General features: G+C 49.9%; 1 protein-coding gene across 1 annotated transcript in view; it reads left to right on the forward strand.

The window, feature by feature from the left end:
• The window catches only part of LOC140460480 (uncharacterized), a 46,076-nt gene that overhangs the window by 2,417 nt on the left and 22,983 nt on the right, over positions 1 to 20,676 (forward strand). The window lies entirely within an intron of this gene.

A 20,676-nucleotide genomic window follows, 5' to 3' on the forward strand; every position in this document is an offset into this window, starting at 1 on the left:
CAGTTGGTAACCCTGGATGATTAGGTGAAAGTGGGAACCGCGGATGCTGGAGGTTAGAGTTGGGAGAGCACAGCAGGTCAGGCAGCATCTAAGGAGTAGGAGAGTCGGCGTTTCAGGCAGAGGCCCTTCATCAGGAATGAGGCCGAGAGTCGAGGGGATGGTGAAATAAACGGGAGGGGGGTGGGGGCTAGGGGGGAGGTAGCTGAGAGTGTGGTAGGTGGATGGAGGTGGAGGGAATGGTGATAGGTCAGAGAGGTGGGAAGGAAGGTGGACAGGTGGGGCAGGTCACGAAGGCGGTGCTGAGCTGGAAGGTTGGGACTGCGATAAGGTGGGGGGAGGGGGAATGAGGAAACTGGTGAAATCCACAATTATGCCGTAGGGTTGGAGGGTGCCGAGGCGGAAGATGAGGCGTTCTTCCTCCGGCGTCGGGTGGTGATGGAGGAGGCCCAGGACCTGCATGTCCTTGGCAGAGTATAGGAGGGGGAGTTGGTTAGTGCAGGTGTCCCAGAAATGTTCTGTGAAGTGCTCTCCGGGTAGGTGTCCTGTCTTCTCCCCCGTCCTGGATGATTGTTAATTCCAGGACAGTCAGTAATCCTGGATGATTATTCGTTTAGGACAGATGGTGATCCCAGAAAATTATGACTATGTGATGGTTGGCCATCCTAAACAATTATTAATGCGAGATGATTGATAATCATGGACAGTTATTAATATGATGGGGCGGTTGGTAATTCATCGCAGACAGGCAGTAATCCCTGGCAGCCCTTCGTACAAGATGAATGTGGATGGTTATTAATAAGGCACAATTGGTAATTCAGGGCAGTTGGTCAGGCTAGCCAGTTCATAGTATGGGATAGTCATTAATCCTGCCAATTGTGAATGTGGGAAGGTTATTAATCCCAGACAGTCGTGAACACGGGACAATCCCGGATTATCAGTCTGGGATTTTAAGCTTTCAATGCCTGAAGTGTGGAAACAGGCCCTTCGGCCCAGCAAGTCCACACTGACCCTCTAAAGAGTAACCCAGCCAGATTGATTCCTCTGCACTTACCCCTGACTAATGCACCTAACCTACACATCCCAGGATACTATGGGCAATTTAGCACGGCAAATTCACCCTAACCTGCACATCTTTGGACTGTGGGAGGAAACCGGAGCACCCGGAGGAAACCCACACAGATGCGGGGAGAATGTACAAACTCCACACACAGTCACCTGAGGCTGGAATTGAACCCAGGTCCCTGGTGCTGTGAGGCAGCAGTGCTAACCACTGAGACACCATGCCGCCCCAATCTGTTTGATCGGGATGATGTGTAATGCTGGACAGTGATTAATACCGCACAGTGAGCAATCCTAAATTGTTAATATAAGACAGTCGGTTATCTCAGACAGCTGGGTAATCCCACACGTTACTTACACAGGTTGGCAGGTAATCCCTGACGGTTATTAATTCCAGGCAATTGATAATCCTGGATGATGATCACTATGGGAAATTGAGTAGCCCGGGGTGATCATTATCAAAGGACAGTCAGTGAGTTTGGAGATTATTGAACCCGCACAGTTACAGTGAACATTGGAGGTAGAGTTAGTACGTTTGCAGATGACACCAAAATTGGAGGTGGAGTGGATAGTGATCCTCAGGACAACGGGATCTTGATCAGGTGGGCCAATGGGCTGAGGAGTAGCAGGCGGAGTCTAATTTGGATAAATGTGAGGTGCTGTATTATATATTGAGATGGGCCAGGTGGGGATCTCAGATGGGACAGTCTATAATCCTGCATATTTATGGTTTGTTTTGTTCGTCAGGGGGTTAGTAATACAAAGTGACCAATACCAAGTGATCTGTGTGGTTGTTAATCCCAGTCTTTAATGAACCCTATCTTTCAAGGGCCACATGTATTAGCTGTTTGTCAGCCTCTCCTGATGGTCCGTATTGGCGGGGATGATGTCAGAGAGATGTACATCATGGAAACACACCCTTTGGGCAGCTCGTCCATGCCGACCAAATATCCTAACTTAATCTAGTCCTATTTGCCAGCATTTTGCCCATATCCCTCCAAACCCTTCCTATTCATGCACCCATCCAGATGCCTCTTAAATGCTGTAATTGTACCAGCCTCCACTACTTCCTCTGGCAGCTCATTCCATACACGTACCTCCCTCTTTGTGAAAAAGTTGCCCCTTAGGTCCCTTTTATATCTTTCCCCTCTCACCCTAAACCTATGCCCTCTAGTTCTGGACTCCCCCCGACCCCAGGGAAAAGACTTTGTCTGTTTATCCTATCCATGTCCCTCATAATTTTGTAAACCTCTATAAGGTCACCCCTCAGCCTCCGACACTCCAGGGAAAACAGCCCCAGCCTGTTCAGCCTCTCCCTGTAGCTCAAACCCTCCAACCCTGGCAACATCCTTGTAAATCTTTTCGGAACCCTTTCAAGTTTCACAACATCTTTCCGATAGGAAGGAGACCAGAATTGCACACAATATTCCAACAGTGGCCTAACCAATGTCCTGTACAGCTGCAACAGGACCTCCCAACTCCTGTACTCAATACTCTGACCAATAAAGGAAAGCATACCAAACGCCGCTTTCACTATCCTATCTACCTGCAACTCCATTTTCAAGGCGCTATGAACCTGCACTCCAAGGTCTCTTTGTTCAGCAACACTCCCTAGGACCTTACCATGAAGTGTAGAAGTCCTACTAAGATTTGCTTTCCCAAAACCCAGCACCTCACGTTTATCTGAATTAAACTCCATCTGCCACTTCTCAGCCCATTGGCCCATTTGGTCCAGATCCTGTTGTAATCTGAGGTAACCCTCTTCGCTGTCCACTACACCTCCCATTTTGCTCTCATCTGCAACCTTACCAGCTACACCTCTTATGCTCACATCCAAATCATTTATATAAATGACGAAAAGTAGAGGGCCCAGCACCAATCCTTGTGGCACTCCACGGGTCACAGGCCTCCAGTCTGAATAACAACCCTCCACCACCGCCCTCTGTCTTCTACCTTCGAGCCAGTTCTGTATCCAAATGGCTAGTTTTCCCTGTATTCTGTGAGATCCAACCAGGTAAGTGTAAATCCTGTCCCTCAGGATTCCCTCCAACAACCAGCCCACCACCGATGTCAGGCTCATATACACTGATGGACTGTAGACTATGTCACTGGTCTGTTGTTCCCTGGCTTGTCCTTACTAGCTTTCTTTAATAGTAGCACAACGTCAGCCAACCTCCAACCTTCCAGCACCTTACCTGTGACTACTAATAATCCAAATATCTCAGGAATCACTTCTCTAGCTTCGCACAGAGTTCTAGAGTACACCTGATCAGGTCCTGGGGATTTATTCACTTTTATGCGTTTTAAGACATCCAGCATCACCACCTCTGTGATATGGACATTTTTCAAGATGTCACCATCAATTTCCCCAGATTCGATATCTTCCATGTCCTTCTCTACAGTAAACACTGATCAAAATACTCGTTTAGTATCTCCCCGATTTCATGCAATTCGGCACATAGGCTGCCTTGCTGATCTTTGAGGGGCCCTGTTTTTCTCCATAGTTACCCTTTTGTCTTAATGTATTTTAAAAACCCTGTGGATTCTACTTAATTCTATTTGCCAAAGCTGTCTCATGTCCCCTTTTTGCCCTCCTGATTTCTCTCTTAAGTATACTTCGACTGCCTTTATACTCTTCTAAGGATTCACTAATCTCTGCTGTCTTTGCTTGACATATACTTCCTTCAATTTCTTTCATCGTCCAGCATTCCCTATACATACCAGCCTTTCCTGTCACCCTGACAGGAATGTACTTTCTCTGGATTCTCGGTATTTCGGAAGGCTTCCCATTTTCCAGCCGTCCCTTTACCTGCGAACATCTGCCCCCAATCAGCCTTTGAAAGTTCTGCCTAATACCGTCAAAATTGGCCGATCTGGTCTATCCTTTTCCATCACTATTTTAAAATTAATCGAATTATGGTCACTGGCCCCAAAGTGCTCCCCCACTGACACCTCAGTCACCTGCCCTGCCTTATTTCCCAAGCGTAGGTCACGTTTTACACCTTCTCTAGTCGGTACATCCACATACTGAAGCAGAAAATTGTCTTGTACACACTTACCAAATTCGTCTCCATCTAAATCCTTAACACTATGGCAGTCCCAGTCTATGTTTGGAAAGTTAAAATCCCCTACCATCACCACACTATTATTCTTACAGATAACTGTCATCTCCTTACAAGTTTGTTTCTCAATTTCGCACTGACTAGATTAGATTAGTTTAGATTCCCTACAGCGTGGAAACAGGCCCTTCAGCCCAACCAGTCCACACCGACCCTCCGAAGAGTAACCCACCCAGACCCATTTTCCTCTGGCTAATGCACCTAACACTATGGGGCAATTTAGCGTGGGGATGCTAAGTTGTGTGGGTATGGAACCCAAAGAGAGAGAAGACCAGTTGGACAGACAAAGGAATGGGCAAGGATTAGGCTAGGAGAGGGAATGGCTGTTAATTGGGACTGCTAGTGACTAACAATATGACTTGGAGATGCTGGTGTTGGACTGGGGTGGACAAAGTTTAAAAACCACACAACCCCAGGTTACAGTCCAACAGGTTGATGTGGAAGCACCGCTCCTTCATCAGGTGATTGAGTATGATCTTAACCTCCATAACCACTTGCTGAAGGAGCAGGACTCTCAAAGCTAGTGCTTCCAAATCAACCTATTGGACTGTAACCTGGTGTGTGATTTTTTTTTAACTTTGACTAACATTAGGTAGGGTGTAATGATACGCTTTCACAATACCAAGGCCTGGTGTGTGGAATAGGGGACTGGAACATGGGATGGTTCAGGTCCTTAAAATGATTGAACTCGGTGTTGAGTCCAGAGGGCTGTGGGGACCCCAAGTGGAAAATGAATGTTCCCCTCCATTGGAACACTGTAGCAAGCTTGAGACAGAGATGTTGGCCTGGGACCAGGGTGGGGTGTTAAAAGTGGCTGGCGACTGGAAGCTCAGAGCCTTCTTTGTGGGTAGAATGTCGATGCTGTGAGAAGCAGTCACCCAGTCTATACTTGGTTTCCCCAATGCAGGGAGAACCACATTGTGAGCAGCGAGTGCAATAGGCTCAATTGTGAGAAGTGCAGGTAAAGTGTTGCCCTCACCTGGAAGGTAGGTCGGGCCTTTGGATTTGGGGGACAGAAAGATACCCCGTGGGGGTTTGGGGTGGTGTTGGGAGTGAAGGAAGAGTAGACCAGGAAAGTCCAGGCGAGTTCCTTGAACCTGGGTGGATGGCGCGTTACCAAACAATATAACTGCACTTGTAAAGACACGGATTAATCAGGGACACTCAGTGCCGATTTGTCACGTTTGACACATTGGTTTGAATCTTTGGAGGAGAGTTTATGGAGGTAATGCATCGATGTGATTACTGGCCCTTTCCGATCAGGTGCCTCATTGCAGATAGGGCCCCTTCGAGCAGTTGATATCGTTTATCTGGCTTTTAGCAAAGCCTTTCCCAAGGTCCCACATGTGAGACTGATGAAGAAACAAAACCACATCGGATCCAGGGTAACTTGACAAGTTGGACCCAGAATTAGTTTACTGGCAGGAGACACGATGGTGGTAGAAGACTGTGTGTGTGTTTGTGACTGGAGGCAGGTGTGAAGGAGTCAGTGCTGTGTCCCTTATTATTTGTGATATATAAAAATGTCATGACACAAGGACGGAAAGGCGAATTAAAGTATACTCGCTACCTCTGTATTCACGGCACCACAAAATATTTAAGAGGCATTTGGATGGGTATGTGAATAGGAAGGGTTTGGAGGGATATGGGCGGGGTGCTCGCAGGTTGGACTAGATAGGGTTGGGATATCTGGTCGGCATGGACGGGTTGGACCGAAGGGTCTGTTTCCGCGCTGTACGTCTCTATGACTCGATAAGCGAACCCAGACTCTTTGAATACTCGATTCTAGACACCAGGTTTGCAGCTTAAAGTCTTAACAGCTCATGAACAATGCAGTTATTGTAGCAGAGCAAAACTAACCAGCAAAGTTGATGTCGGAATTTAAACTCAGTAACCTTTGTTCTCAGCCTCATTCACACAGACAGACAGACAGACAGACACAGTTAAGGATGCATTCAAAAACTCAAAGTGGCCAAACTGGCCCGATGACTTTGATGGTTTTCATGATACTTGGTTGGGCCTGAAACCGTCTGTTTTTTTTTTTTGGCTGATTTTCTTGAAGATATCCGTCAGGGCCACCTTTTGAGTTCACTCTGGAAGTTTCATTTCGTTTCTGTTAGATTAGATTACTTACAGCGTGGAAACAGGCCCTTTGGCCCAACAAGTCCACACCGACCCTCCGAAGCACAACCCACCCATACCCCTACATTTACCCCTTAGCTAACACTACGGGCAATTTAGCATGGCCAATTCACCCTGACCTGCACATTTTTGGACTGTGGGAGGAAACCGGAGCACCCGGAGGAAACCCACACAGACACAGGGAGAACGTGCAAACTCCACACAGATAGTCACCTGAGGCTGGAATTGAACCCGGGTCCCTGGCGCCGTGAGGCAGCAGTGCTATGTCTGACTTGCACTCGCTGATAAAGGAAGGTGAGGCTGAAGAACCAGCAAACAAACTCCCTGAAGTGATGGAGACTGGTACAATTACAGTATTTAAAAGGCATTTGGATGACGAGATGAATAGGAAGGGTTTGGAGGGATATGGGCCGGGTGCTGGCAGGTGAGACTAGATCGGGTTGGGATATCTGGTCAGCATGGACGGGTTGGACCGAAGGGTCTGTTTCCGTGCTGTACATCTCTCTGATGCTATGACGTGGATGTGGATGTAGCAAGTATAAAGAATAAATTTGCAAATCAGACTAAAATTGATGGTGCAGCTGGTAGTGAGGAGCATTGAACAGTACTGCACAGGAATGGGCCCTTTAACCCATGGTGTTGTGCCAAACATGATGCCAAACTAAACTAATCCTTCGATCTGTCCTTGGTCCATGTCCCTCCATTCCTTGTATGTTCATGTCCTTATCCAAGAGTCCCCCAAACACTTCTATCATATCTCCTTCCATCACCATCCTGGTAGCGCGTTCCACGCACCGACCATTCTCTGTGTAAAGAAGACTTACCTCTCACATATCCTTCCAACTCTTTTTCCCCCCCCCCCACCTTAAGTGCATGATCCCTCGTATTAGACACTTCAACTCTGGGAAAACTGTCAACCCTGTCCGTGCTGCTCATAATTTCGTAGACTTCGATCAAGTTTCCCTACCGCCTCCACCGCTCCTGAGAAAACGGTGCAAGTTTTTCTAAGCTCACACGATCAACGTAGCATCTTGATAAACCTCTTCTGCACCCACTCCAGATTCTTCCTGTGATGTGGCGACCAGAATTGAGTGCAATGTTCCAAGTGTGGCCTAACCAAAGTCTTACAAAGTTCTTGATTGCCGGGGGATCAAAGGTTATGGGGAGAAAGTGGGAAAATGGGGTTGAGAAACCTATCAGCCATGATTAAATGGTGGAGCAGATTCAATGGGCTGAATGGCCTAATTTCTCCTCTTCTGCCTTTTGGACTTATCGAACTGCAGTATGACAGCCTGCCTCTTGTACTCAATTTCCTCAACCATTAAAGGCAAGCATGCCATACACCTCCTTTACCACCCTTTTTACTGGCATGGCCACTACCATGGAGGTATGGACCCCCAAGATCCGTCCGTACATCAATGCTGTTCAGGATCCTACCATTATCTCTGTATGTTCCCTTAACATTTGGTATCCCAAAGTGCAGCACCTCTGACTGACTCGGATTCGAGTCCCTCTGCCATTACTCTGCCCATGATCTCTATCCCGCTGTGACAACCTTCTACACTTATCCTCTACTCCAGCGATCTTGGTATCATCTGCAAACTTACTAACCCACCCCGTTTACATTTTCATCCAAGTCATTTATGTGTTTATCACAAACAGCAGAGGTCCCAGCACAGATCCCTGCCAAAACCATTCATCAGTGCAGCCAGAGAAACAGCCTTCCACCACTACCCTCTGCATTCTGAATCCTAGTGGACAAATCACCTTGGATCCCATGCACGTTAACCTTCTGGGTGAGCCTACCATGAGGGACCTTGTCGAAAGCCTTACCAAAATCTGTGTTGTAACAATACGCACTGCTCTACCTCGTCGATCACCTTCGTCACCTCCCTGAAAAATTCCATCAAGTCAGTAAGACATGACCTGCCCTGCACAGAGCCACGCTGACTGTCCCCAATTGGGCCATGCTTTTCCAAATCTACAGAAATCCTATCCTGAAGAATGGTCTCCAAGTCGCTTCCCACCCACCGACGTGAGGCCAGTCTGTAGTTCCCTCGATTATCCCTGTATTTCTCTTCTTGAACAGAGGAAACAGCACTAGCTACTCGCGTTTGGTTCTTTATCTTGAGATTCTTGCACACGTAATGCAACTGCAATACGCCAACTCCTGTGAACAGTCCAAATTCATTAAGCAAGTACCAGCCTTTGGAGGAACCCTTCACAATGCTTGCGGAGCCGTGTCAAGAGAGCTCCCTGAACAAACGGACCAGTTCTTCCTTTATGCAAGATTTAACATCCCAGTCAGTAACGCCTACCAGCCAACCCATGGTCACTCCCCCACAGTCACATGCCGTTCCAGAAACAGTGTAGTCAGTTGATTATTTCGATCATTCCTTAATGGCAAGATCTGGTGTAAATCGCTTTTTACACCAGGTCCTGTACTGCGCTGTAATGTCCTGTGTTCTGTAACAGGACCCCTGGTGTCCCTGAAGGTATCCAGGTAATGATGAAGGAAGATGGAATGCGTGTCTTCCTTAGCCAAGGTAACCATACAAGAACAGAGAGCGTATGTTGGAGTTACACAGAACCTTGGTGAGGGAACAGCTGGGATATTGTGCAGTTTTGGTCACCACACTGCAGGAGGGCTGTCATTGCACTGGACGGGCTACAGCAGGAGTTTTTCCAGCATGTTGCCCGGACAGAGAGACTGAACTGTGGGAAAACGTTATACAGGCTGGGGTTCTCTCCCTTAGAGCAGGGGAGGTTGAGAGGGGACCTGACAAAGGTCTATAAGATTATGAAGTGCCTGGATAGGGTGGATGGAAAGGCATCTCTTCCAATAACTGGGGGGCTTAGATTTAAGGGAGCACATAGACAGCTAAGAAGAGGTAATTCATTTCAGCCAGAGGGTGGAGGGACTCTGGAACTCGCTGTCTGAAAGGCTGGTGGAGTCAGAATCTCCGGTTATATTTTAGGCAATATTTACATATTCAGTTATAGTGCCAAAGTCTCCAGGGTTCAGAAAAGGGTGTTGCCAGGGTTGCAAGGTTTGAGCTATCAGGAGAGGCTGGGGCTGTTTTCCCTGGAGCGTTGGAGGCTGAGGGGTGACCTTATAGAGGTTTACAAAATTGAGGGGCATGGATAGGATAAATAGACAAAATCTTTTCCCTGAGGTCGGTGAGTCCAGAATTAGAGCGCATAGGTTTAGGGTGAGAGGGGAAAGATATAAAAGAGACCTAAGGGCCAACCTTTTCACTCAGAGGGTGGTACGTGTATGGAATGAGCTGCCAGAGGAAGTGGTGGAGGCTGGTACAATTGCAACATTTAAGAGGCATTTGGATGGGTATATGAATAGGAAGGGTTTGGAGGGATATGGGCCGGGTACTGGCAGGTGGGACTAGATTGGGTTGGGATATCTGGTCGGCATGGATAGGTTGGACCGAAGGGTCTGTTTCCATGCTGTACGTCTCTCTGACTACAGACCATGAGCTGGAGAACGGGACAAGTGTAGTCAGATCCTTGTTGGCTGGTGTGCAGGCTGTAAGAGAAAAACCACATTGAGATGGAACAGAGAGAGAGAAAAAGCAGACTGACAAGGGTCAGAGAAGCAGTGAGAGAGAGAAACTGAGAAAATGAGGACTGCAGATGCTGGAGATCAGAGTCGAGAGTGCTGGGCTAGAAAAGCACAGCAGGTCAGGCAACATCCGAGGAGCAGGAGAACCGACTTTTCGGGCATAAGCCCTTCATCAGAAAAACAACGAGAAAGACAAAGGATTTGGAGAGAAGACCCGGACCAACACTTGGAGAAAGAGAAACCAGACCAGTGTGGGATTTGAGTACAAGAGCAGAGATGGCTTGCTGCAATTGTGCAGGGTTTTGGTGAGACCACACCTGGAATATTGTATGCAGTTTTGCTCCCCTCATCTGAGCTCTTATTGTGACAGGGGCACAGCGACGGTTTACCAGACCGATTCCTGTGCTGGCAGGACTGAAGAACGAGGAGACGTTGAATTGATTCGGATTATGTTTGCTAGAGTTGGAATAACGAGAGGGGATTGTGCAGGAACCCATAAAGTTCCTACCAGGATGAGGCAGGGTAGATGTAGAAAGGACGTTCCTGATGGCGTGGGTGTCCGGAGCCAGCGATCATAATCTAAGGATACAGGGTAAACCGTTTAAAAGAAAAGAGTTCAGGAGAAATTTCTACATTCAGAGTGGTGATCCAATGGACTTTGCTAGGACAGAGAGCAGTCAAGGCAAAAACATTGTGATTTCAAGAGGGAGTTGGATCTATTACTGAGGCCTAAAGAGATCAAAGCGCTTTGGGAATACTGTGTTCATCTGTATCTCCCTGCTATAAAGAAGGATGTTGTGAAACTTGAAAGGGTTTAGCAAAGATTGACAAGGGTGTTGCCAGGGTTGGAGGGTTTGAGCGACGTGGGAGAGGCTGAACAGGCTGGGGCTGCTTGTCCCTGGAGCGTTAGAGGCTGAGGGGGTTACCTTTATAATGGTCTGTTAGATCACAAGGGACGTGGATAGGGTGAATAGCCAAGGTAGGGGAGTCCAAAGCTAGAGGGCATCGGTTTTAAGGTGAGAGGGCAAAGATTTAAAAGGGACCTAAGGGGCAACGTTTTCACACAGAGGGTGGTGCGTGTGTGGAATGAGCTGCCAGAGGAAGTGGTGGAGGCTGGTACTAATACAGTATTTAAAAGGCATCTGGATGGCTGTATAAATAGGAAGGGTTTGGAGGGATATGGCAAATGGGACTAGATTAGGTTGGGATATATGATGGGCATGGACAAGTTGGACCAAAGGGTCTGTTTCTGTGCTGTACATCTCAATGACTCTGTAGCTGTATTGGGTCAAAAGCAAAAACGGACCATTAAATTGGATGTTAATAGACCATAACGGTCATAACGAAGGACAGAATGACCGAATTTGACTTTTCTGTTTCTATAGGACAGGGGGAGAGAGAGAAAGAAACAAACAAAGTCAAACAAGACAGAAAGACAGAGAAATGTTAGACTGACAGAGGATAGACAGAGAAAGTAAACCAACAGGAGATAGGAAGAGACCTTCTTCAGTACTGTAAACCTCCTTGGGATCAAGCTTGGATATTGTTCAGGTCGTGCTGCATTTTAATGGGGTCTGCTGGTTATCTGAGGAGTCACGGGGGCAGCACGGTGGCTCAGTGGTTAGCACCGCTGCCTCACAGCATCAGGGACCCAGATTCGATTCCAGCCTTGGGGTGACTCTCTGTGTGGAGTTTGTGTGGGTTTCCTCCGGGTGCTCCGGTTTCCTCCCACAGTCCAAAGATGTGCAGGTCAGGGTAGATTGGCCGTGCTAAATTGCCCCATAGTGTTAAGTGCTTTCGTCAGGGGTAAATACAGGGTAGGGGGAATGGGTCTGGCTGGGATACTCTTCGGAGGGTGGGTGTGGACTTGTTCAGCCGAAGGCGCCTGTAGGGAATCTAATTCTAATTCACGATTGTCGTTGAACTTGTCAGCAAGCATCTCTGCCCTCCTGGTTTTGAGGCTGGTCCTGATCACACGCAGGCACTAAAATGCTGCTGTTCCCTCCACCTCACTGTGTCTGCCATGTGGTCCTGTTTTTTGGGGAGACTCCCTTGTTGTCAAGCCCAGTACAGACTGATGCTGCTGCAGTGAGCTGTGTTTACACTCTGGCCAGGTGGTGCTCAAGGGAAAGGGGGAGGTGGGGTGTTGCCGTGGCAGCCCGCGGGCTTTCATTGCTTTTACCTGGTTTCCACTTTCTCTCGATGGCAAGTCTCGCACCTTCCCGGACATTCCTCCTCCTCCTCCCACTTTGGGGGGGTCTTTGGCCAGTGACTTCCCAGGTGTCTGCAGGAATGCCACCAGTGATGCCTTGAGGGTATCACCGAAGTGCGTTGTGTGTCCACCGGCCGTTTTGGAGCTGAGGGGAAACGCACCTGCTTGGTGGAGTCCCGTGTTGGGCGTGCGGACAACTTGCCCAGCTCATCGGAGCCGATCGAGGGTGGCCAGTGCCCGGAGGTGGACAGTCCACGTCTCAGAGCCACGTGGGAGGGTCGGCGTCACCACAGCTTCGGTGTGGGATCTGATATTGTGGTTTGTCGAACACCCTTTTCTGCAGGCGGCCCAAGGCTGAGCGAGCGAGCGAGCGCGCTGGATCTCATCGTCAACAGCTGCCTTGGTCAAACGGACACTGGTGAGAGATTGGAAGTGGTCAGCATTCTCTGAGGCCTCCTTTTGGCCCTTGATGAAGTTGCTGGGGGGAGCGGTTTGATCCACAATGCCAGGCCGGGTCTAGAGGATCCTTGTCTTGCGAGTGTTCAGAGTGAGACCCATGCTCTCCTATGCCTCTGTGAAAGTGCTGACGATGGCCTACGTCCTCTGAGACTGACCTACACAAGCATCATCTCCAGCAGAGCTGGGCTGAGAAATGGCAGATGGAGTTCGACCTGGATAAATGCGAAGTGATGCATTTTGGAAGGTCAAACTCAAATGCTGGATATAGGATTAAAGACAGGATTCTTGGCAGTGTGGAGGAACAGAGGGATCTGGGTGTGCAAGTACATAGATCCCTCAAAGTTGCCACCCAAGTGGATAGGGTTGTTGAGAGAGCATATGGTGTTTTGACTTTCATTAACAGGGGGATCGAGTTTAAGAGCCATGAGGTTTTGCTGCAGCTCTACAAGTCCCTGGTGAGGCCACACTTGGAATATTGTGTCCAGTTCTGGTCGCCCTACTATAGGAAAGATACAGGGGCTTTGGAGAGGGTGCAAAGAAGGTTTTACCAGGATGCTGCCTGGACTGGAGGGCTTGCCTTATGAAGAAAGGTTGAATAAGCTCGGACTTTTCTCTCTGGAGAGGAGGAGGAAGAGAGGAGACCTGATCGAGGTGTACAAAATAATGAGAGGAATAGATAGTCAATAGATTGGATTAGATTCCTTACAATGTAGAAACAGGCCTTTCGGCCCAACAAGTCCACACCGACCCTCCGAAGAGCGACCCACCCAGACCCATTCCCCTACATTTACCCCTTCACCTAACACTATGGGGCAATTTATCATGGCAAGTTCACCCAAACCTGCACCACCTTTGGACTGTGGGGGAAACCGGAGCACCCGAAGGAAACCCACACAGACACTGGGAGGATGTGCAAACTCCACACAGATACGGTCACCCGAGGTGGGAATTGAGCCAGGAACCCTGGCGCTGTGAGGCAGCAGTGCTAACCACTAAGCCACCGTGTCGCCCCTTTATAGGAAGGGTTTGGAGGGATATGGGCCAAATAGAACTAGATTTATTGAGGATATCTGGTTTATTAGGAGGAAAGTTTAGGCGAGACATCAGAGGTTAGGTTCTTTACGCAGAGAGTTGTGAATGTATGGAATGGGTTGCCAGCGGTGGTGGTAGAAGCAGAGTCATTGGGGGCATTTAAGTGACTGCTGGACATGCACATGGTTCGATTATTTTCTTTTAGGTTAGGAATAATCCTCGGCACAACATTGTAGGCTGAAGGGCCTGTTCTGTGCTGTACCTTTCTATGTTCTATGTTTGTGTGGCGCGATTTATTGTTCCTCTAACTTGGACCGCTATGAGCAAGTCACCTACTGCATCATGTATCCCCTCCCCAATTGTTGATGTAGCTGTCAGGTCCTCGATTTCACAAGGTTTTCCGGACTTTTCTCGATTTTTGTCCCTATTTTGTGCAACCTCGCTGAGTCGGTGGATTTGTTTTTTTTTGCGACAAGGCGGGAGAGTTGTTTTCACCACCAGCGGTGTTTCCTTCAGCTGTGAGCCAGAGTGGCTAGGATTGGGCTGTGGTTATGGACGCCAGCAGTTTTAGTTTTGATCCTGAAGGGATTGGATATTGATACCTTCAGCCGCTAGCGAGGCACTGCGGTAAGAAAGGTTGGGTTTGGAGACTTCCCCAAATTTCCCCCAGTAGTTTACAGCAGTTCCTCCCTGAGCTAAATAGCATCAGTCAGGAGCTGGTTTCCCTTGTAGTTCCCGGCTGTTGTGATACGCTGAGGCAAGATTGGGCTGAAAGAGACCACGCTGGACTCTGTGATTAATTCGGCAGCATTCACCTTGAGATATTGGCTGGGATCCCGAATTCTGGTGTCTGTCTCTGCTTCTCTGTTATTCTCTTGTATTTTGCTTTGTTGCCTTGTCGTACAAAAAAGAAGACAAAGAACAAAGAAAATTTACAGCCCGGGGATAGGCCCTTCGGCCCTCCAAGCCTGTGCCAATCCAAATCCACCGTCTAAACCTATCGCCCAATTCCTAAACATCTGTATCCCTCTGCTCCCCACCTATTTATGTATCTGTCCAGACGCTGGTAACACATTCCAGGCACCCACCACCCTCCGTGTGAAGTACTTTCTGCATGTATTCCCCTTAAACTTTTCTCCTCTCACCTTGAATGTGTGACCATTCGTTGCTGAATCCCTCACCCTAGGAAAAACTTTACCTGTATCCACCCTGTCTATACCTTTCATGATTTTGTACAGCTCAATCAGGTCCCCCCTCAATCTCCTCTTTTCTAATGAAAACAAACCTAACCTACTCGACCTGTCTTCATAGCCAGCACCTTCCATACCAGGCAACATCCTCGTAAACCTTCCCTGCACTCTCTCCAAAGTGTCCACATCCTTTTGGTAATGTGGCGACCAGAACTGTACACAGTATTCTCAATGCACCCGAATGAAGTCTTGTCCAAAGTTCACATGATTTGCCAGCTCTTATACTCAATACCCCGTCCAATGAAGGCAAGCGTACTATATGCCTTCGTGACCACTCTATCCAGCTGTGCAGCCACCTCAGGGTACAATGGGCCTGAACTCCCAGGTCTCTCTGCCCATCAACCTTTCCCAAGGCTCTTCCATTGACCGTATAGTTCGCTCTTGAATACGACCTTCCGAAATGCATCACCTCACATTTGCCTGGACTGAACTCCATCTGCCACTTCTCCACCCAACTCTCCAGTCTATCGAAATCCTCCTGTATTCTTTGACAATCCCCGATGCTTCCTGCTTCTCCACTAATCTTCGTGTCATCTGCAATCTTGCAGATCGTACCAACAGTGCACAATACCGTCATATTCCCAGGCTAACCAGAGACGTTTCCCCCCAGGGCAGGATTGACTGATACGAGGGGTCATAGTTTGAAGATAGTAGGAGATATTAGGTATAAAGGAGACTGCAGAGGTTAGGTTCTTTACGCAGAGAGTTGTGATTGTATGGAATGGGTTGCCATCGGTGGTGGTGGAAGCAGAGTCATTGGGGACATTTCAGTGACTGCTGGATATGCACATGGAGAGCAGGGAGTTGAGGGGTAGGTTAGGTTATTTTATTTTAGATTAGCATTAATCCTTGGCACAACATCGTGGGCCGGAGGGCCTGTTGTGTGCTGTACTTTTCTATGTCCTTGGTTCTACCCGGTGCTCCGGCTCGCTGACACTGGCTGGGGCTTCATTTTGGTTTTGAGCTCAGAGGCAGCAGAAGTGTCAGAATTTCCCCCCCGGCCTCTGTAAGTCAGCTCCAGTCCGCCAGGGAAGCCCGTCGGTGAGGAGGTGGAGCGTGGCAGCGCAGGGTTCGGTCAGACTGTGAGGGGGAGTAGGAGAATGCCAATCAGCCCTTGGGCCTTGTTCAACAGCATCATGTCAAGTCCACACTCCCACCGACACGCAATAACCTTTCACCCCCCCCCCGGCGTAAAAATCTATCTACCACTGGCGGAAAAAATATCCAAGGTCTCACGGCCATCTTAGAGAGAGAGAGACAAATGTTGTTGTAAATTGGTGACTCCAGAGTTTGAAGCTGTGTCCCCCCCCAGTTGTAAATTCTCCCATACAAGTCGACCTGCATCTGTCCCAAGCCTGGATATTGTCTGGTTCCCGTTGGGTTGGAACCTGGCCTGCCTCAGTATGTGAAGACTCGAGCGAAGAGTGCTGAAACATCGTGTGATCACCAGCGGGCTCCTGAGGGAGTTTCAGCGATGAAGGAGCTGGAGATGGTCGGGTCTTGGACAGTGCCCTGAGCAACTCCTGCAGAGTTGTCCTCGAGCTGAGAGTGGTCCATAACCATCCTCCTGCGTGTGCCGTGGTCTGACTCCCAACCACTGGAGAGTTTGTCCCTGAAACCCTGTGCTTCCAGGCACTTTGTTGGCAGACTCGGCCACACGCGATCTTGTCCTTGTCCCTCTCCTCTCCCCTCCCCTCTGGAATTCAGCTCTTTTGTCCACCTCTAAAGCGAGGCTGGACTGAGACCAGGAGTGGCGTGACCCTGATGGAACCCAAACTGGGTGTCATCGAGCAGCTGCAGTTTGATACCCCTTCCACTCCTTCGCTGACGCTCGAATGTAGACCGATAGTTGGCTGGATCGGTTTGGCCCTGGCCTGGGTGATTTTCCACATTGTCGGGTAGATGCCAGTGTTTGAAGTGGACTGAAAGAGCTCAGCGAGGGCAGCGGCAAGTTCTGGAGTCTTCAGTACTGTCACTGGGATGGTGTCAGGTTCCATCACCTTTGCACTATTCAGCTTTTCCTTGATTCACGTGAATTGGCCAAAGGCTGGTGTCTGTGATGCTGGGGACCTCTGGACTTGGCCGAGATGGGTCATCGCAGGACTTACACACTTAATGGTAGGGTCCGAGGGAGTGTTGCTGAACAAAGAGACCATGGAGTGCAGGTTCATATCTCCTTGAAAGTGGAGTTGCAGGTAGGTAGGATAGTGAAGAAGGCGTTCGGTATGCTTTCCTTTATTGTTCAGAGTATTGAGTACAGGAGTTGGGAGGTCATGTTGCAGCTGGACAGGACATTGGTTAGGCCACTGTTGGAATATTGTGTGCAGTTCTGGTCTCCTTCCTATCGGAAAGATGTTGTGAAACTTGAAAGGGTTCAGAAAAGATTTACAAGGATGTTGCCAGGGTTGGAGGATCTGAGCTACAGGGAGAGGCTGAACAGACTGGGGCTGTTTTCCCTGGAGCGTCGGAGGCTGAGGGGTGACCTTTATAGAGGTTTACAAAATTATGAGGGGCATGGATAGGGTAAATAGACAAAGTCTTTTCCCTGGGGTCGGGTAGTCCAGAACTAGAGGGCATAGGTTTAGGGTGAGAGGGGAAAGATATAAAAGGGACCTAAGGGGCAACATTTTCATGCAGAGGGTGGTACGTGTGTGGAATGAGCTGCCAGAGGAAGTGGTGGAGGCTGGTACAATTGCAACATTTAAAAGGCATTTGGATGGGTATATGAATAGGAAGGGTTTGGAGGGATATGGGCCGGGTGCTGGCAGGTGGGACTAGATTGGGTTGGGACATCAGGTCGGCATGGATGGGTTGGACCAAAGGGTCTGTTTCCCTGCTGTCCATCTTTATGACTCTATTCACCCAGCACTTCTGGGTAAAGACTGCTGTGAAAGCTTCAGCCTGATCTTTAGCGATGAAGTGCTGCACTTCCCCCATCGTTGAGGATGGGGAGATATCAGTGGAGCCTCCTCCTTCACCAGTGAGTAGTTTAGTGTCCAGTCCTGAGCGGATGTGGCAGGACGACAGAGCTTAGGTATGATCTGTTGGTTGTGGGACCGCTTGGTTTGATCACGAGCCGCTTATGTTGTCTGGTACACAAGTATTCCCATTTGGTAGCTTCACCAGGTTAACATTGCATGTTTTAGTACGTGTAACATTGCTGCTGGCATACCCTGTTGTACTCTGCAACACCCTGGCTGGACGGTCATGGGGGAGTGTGGGATATGGAAGGCCGTGAGGTTGCAGATTGCACTTTATTGAAACACAAAGGATTTTGGTGGTGAGCAGCTCAGCTCTTGACTCCTACCTGTCCACTATCGACAAACCACAAGTCAGGCGTGTGATGGAGTACACTTGCCTGGGTGGATGAAGCTCCCAATAACACTCAAGAAGCTTGACACCATCCAGGAGAAAGCAACCCCGACTTGATAGACACCACACTGACTCCATCCCCCGCTGACACTGGGTTACAGCGGTGTGTCCTACCTACAGGATTGGGTACCACACCGACTCCATCCACCGCTCACACTGGGTTATAGCAGTGTGTCCTACCTACAGGATTGGGTACCACACCGACTCCATCCACCGCTGACACTGGGTTACAGCGGTGTGTCCTACCTACAGGATTGGGTACCACACCGACTCCATCCCCCGCTGACACTGGGTTACAGCAGTGTGTCCTACCGACAGGATTGGGTACCACACCGACTCCATCCCCCGCTGACACTGGGTTGTTGCAGTGTGTCCTACCTACAGGATTGGGTACCACACCGACTCCATCCCCCGCTGACACTGGGTTGTTGCAGTGTGTCCTACCTACAGGATTGGGTACCACACCGACTCCATCCCCCGCTGACACTGGGTTGTTGCAGTGTGTCCTACCTACAGGATTGGGTACCACACCGACTCCATCCACCGCTGACGCTGGGTTACAGCAGTGTGTCCTACCTACAGGATTGGGTACCACACCGACTCCATCCCCCGCCGACACTGGGTTACAGCAGTGTGTCCTACCTACAGGATTGGGTACCACACCGACTCCATCCCCCGCTGACGCTGGGTTACAGCGGTGTGTCCTACCTACAGGATTGGGTACCACACCGACTCCATCCCCCGCCGACACTGGGTTACAGCAGTGTGTCCTACCTACGGGATTGGGTACCACACCGACTCCATCCCCCGCCGACACTGGGTTACAGCGGTGTGTCCTACCTACAGGATTGGGTACCACACCGACTCCATCCCCCGCCGACACTGGGTTACAGCGGTGTGTCCTACCTACAGGATTGGGTACCACACCGACTCCATCCCCCGCTGACACTGGGTTACAGCGGTGTGTCCTACCTACAGGATTGGGTACCACACCGACTCCATCCCCCGCTGACACTGGGTTACAGCGGTGTGTCCTACCTACAGGATTGGGTACCACACCGACTCCATCCCCCGCTGACACTGGGTTATAGCAGTGTGTCCTACCTACAGGATTGGGTACCACACCGACTCCATCCACCACTCACACTGGGTTGTTGCAGTGTGTCCTACCTACAGGATTGGGTACCACACCGACTCCATCCCCCGCTCACACTGGGTTGTTGCAGTGTGTCCTACCTACAGGATTGGGTACCACACCGACTCCATCCACCGCTCACACTGGGTTGTTGCAGTGTGTCCTACCTACAGGATTGGGTACCACACCGACTCCATCCACCGCTCACACTGGGTTGTTGCAGTGTGTCCTACCTACGGGATTGGGTACCACACCGACTCCATCCCCCGCTGACGCTGGGTTACAGCGGTGTGTCCTACCTACAGGATTGGGTACCACACCGACTCCATCCCCCGCTGACACTGGGTTACAGCGGTGTGTCCTACCTACAGGATTGGGTACCACACCGACTCCATCCCCCGCTCACACTGGGTTGTTGCAGTGTGTCCTACCTACGGGATTGGGTACCACACCGACTCCATCCACCGCTCACACTGGGTTGTTGCAGTGTGTCCTACCTACGGGATTGGGTACCACACCGACTCCATCCCCCGCTGACGCTGGGTTACAGCGGTGTGTCCTACCTACAGGATTGGGCACCACACCGACTCCATCCCCCGCTGACACTGGGTTACAGCAGTGTGTCCTACCTACAGGATTGGGTACCACACCGACTCCATCCCCCGCTGACACTGGGTTACAGCAGTGTGTCCTACCTACAGGATTGGGTACCACACCGACTCCATCCACCGCTCACACTGGGTTATAGCGGTGTGTCCTACCTACAGGATTGGGTACCACACCGACTCCATCCCCCGCTGACACTGGGTTACAGCGGTGTGTCCTACCTACAGGATTGGGTACCACACCGACTCCATCCCCCGCTGACACTGGGTTACAGCGGTGTGTCCTACCTACAGGATTGGGCACCACACCGACTCCATCCCCCACTGACACTGGGTTATAGCGGTGTGTCCTACCTACAGGATTGGGTACCACACCGACTCCATCCCCCGCTGACGCTGGGTTACAGCGGTGTGTCCTACCTACAGGATTGGGTACCACACCGACTCCATCCCCCGCTGACACTGGGTTATAGCAGTGTGTCCTACCTACAGGATTGGGTACCACACCGACTCCATCCCCCGCTGACGCTGGGTTACAGCGGTGTGTCCTACCTACAGGATTGGGTACCACACCGACTCCATCCCCCGCTGACACTGGGTTATAGCAGTGTGTCCTACCTACAGGATTGGGTACCACACCGACTCCATCCCCCGCTGACACTGGGTTATAGCAGTGTGTCCTACCTACAGGATTGGGTACCACACCGACTCCAT

Source organism: Chiloscyllium punctatum, chromosome 36, assembly GCF_047496795.1.
Source record: "Chiloscyllium punctatum isolate Juve2018m chromosome 36, sChiPun1.3, whole genome shotgun sequence".
Taxonomy (NCBI): domain Eukaryota; kingdom Metazoa; phylum Chordata; class Chondrichthyes; order Orectolobiformes; family Hemiscylliidae; genus Chiloscyllium; species Chiloscyllium punctatum.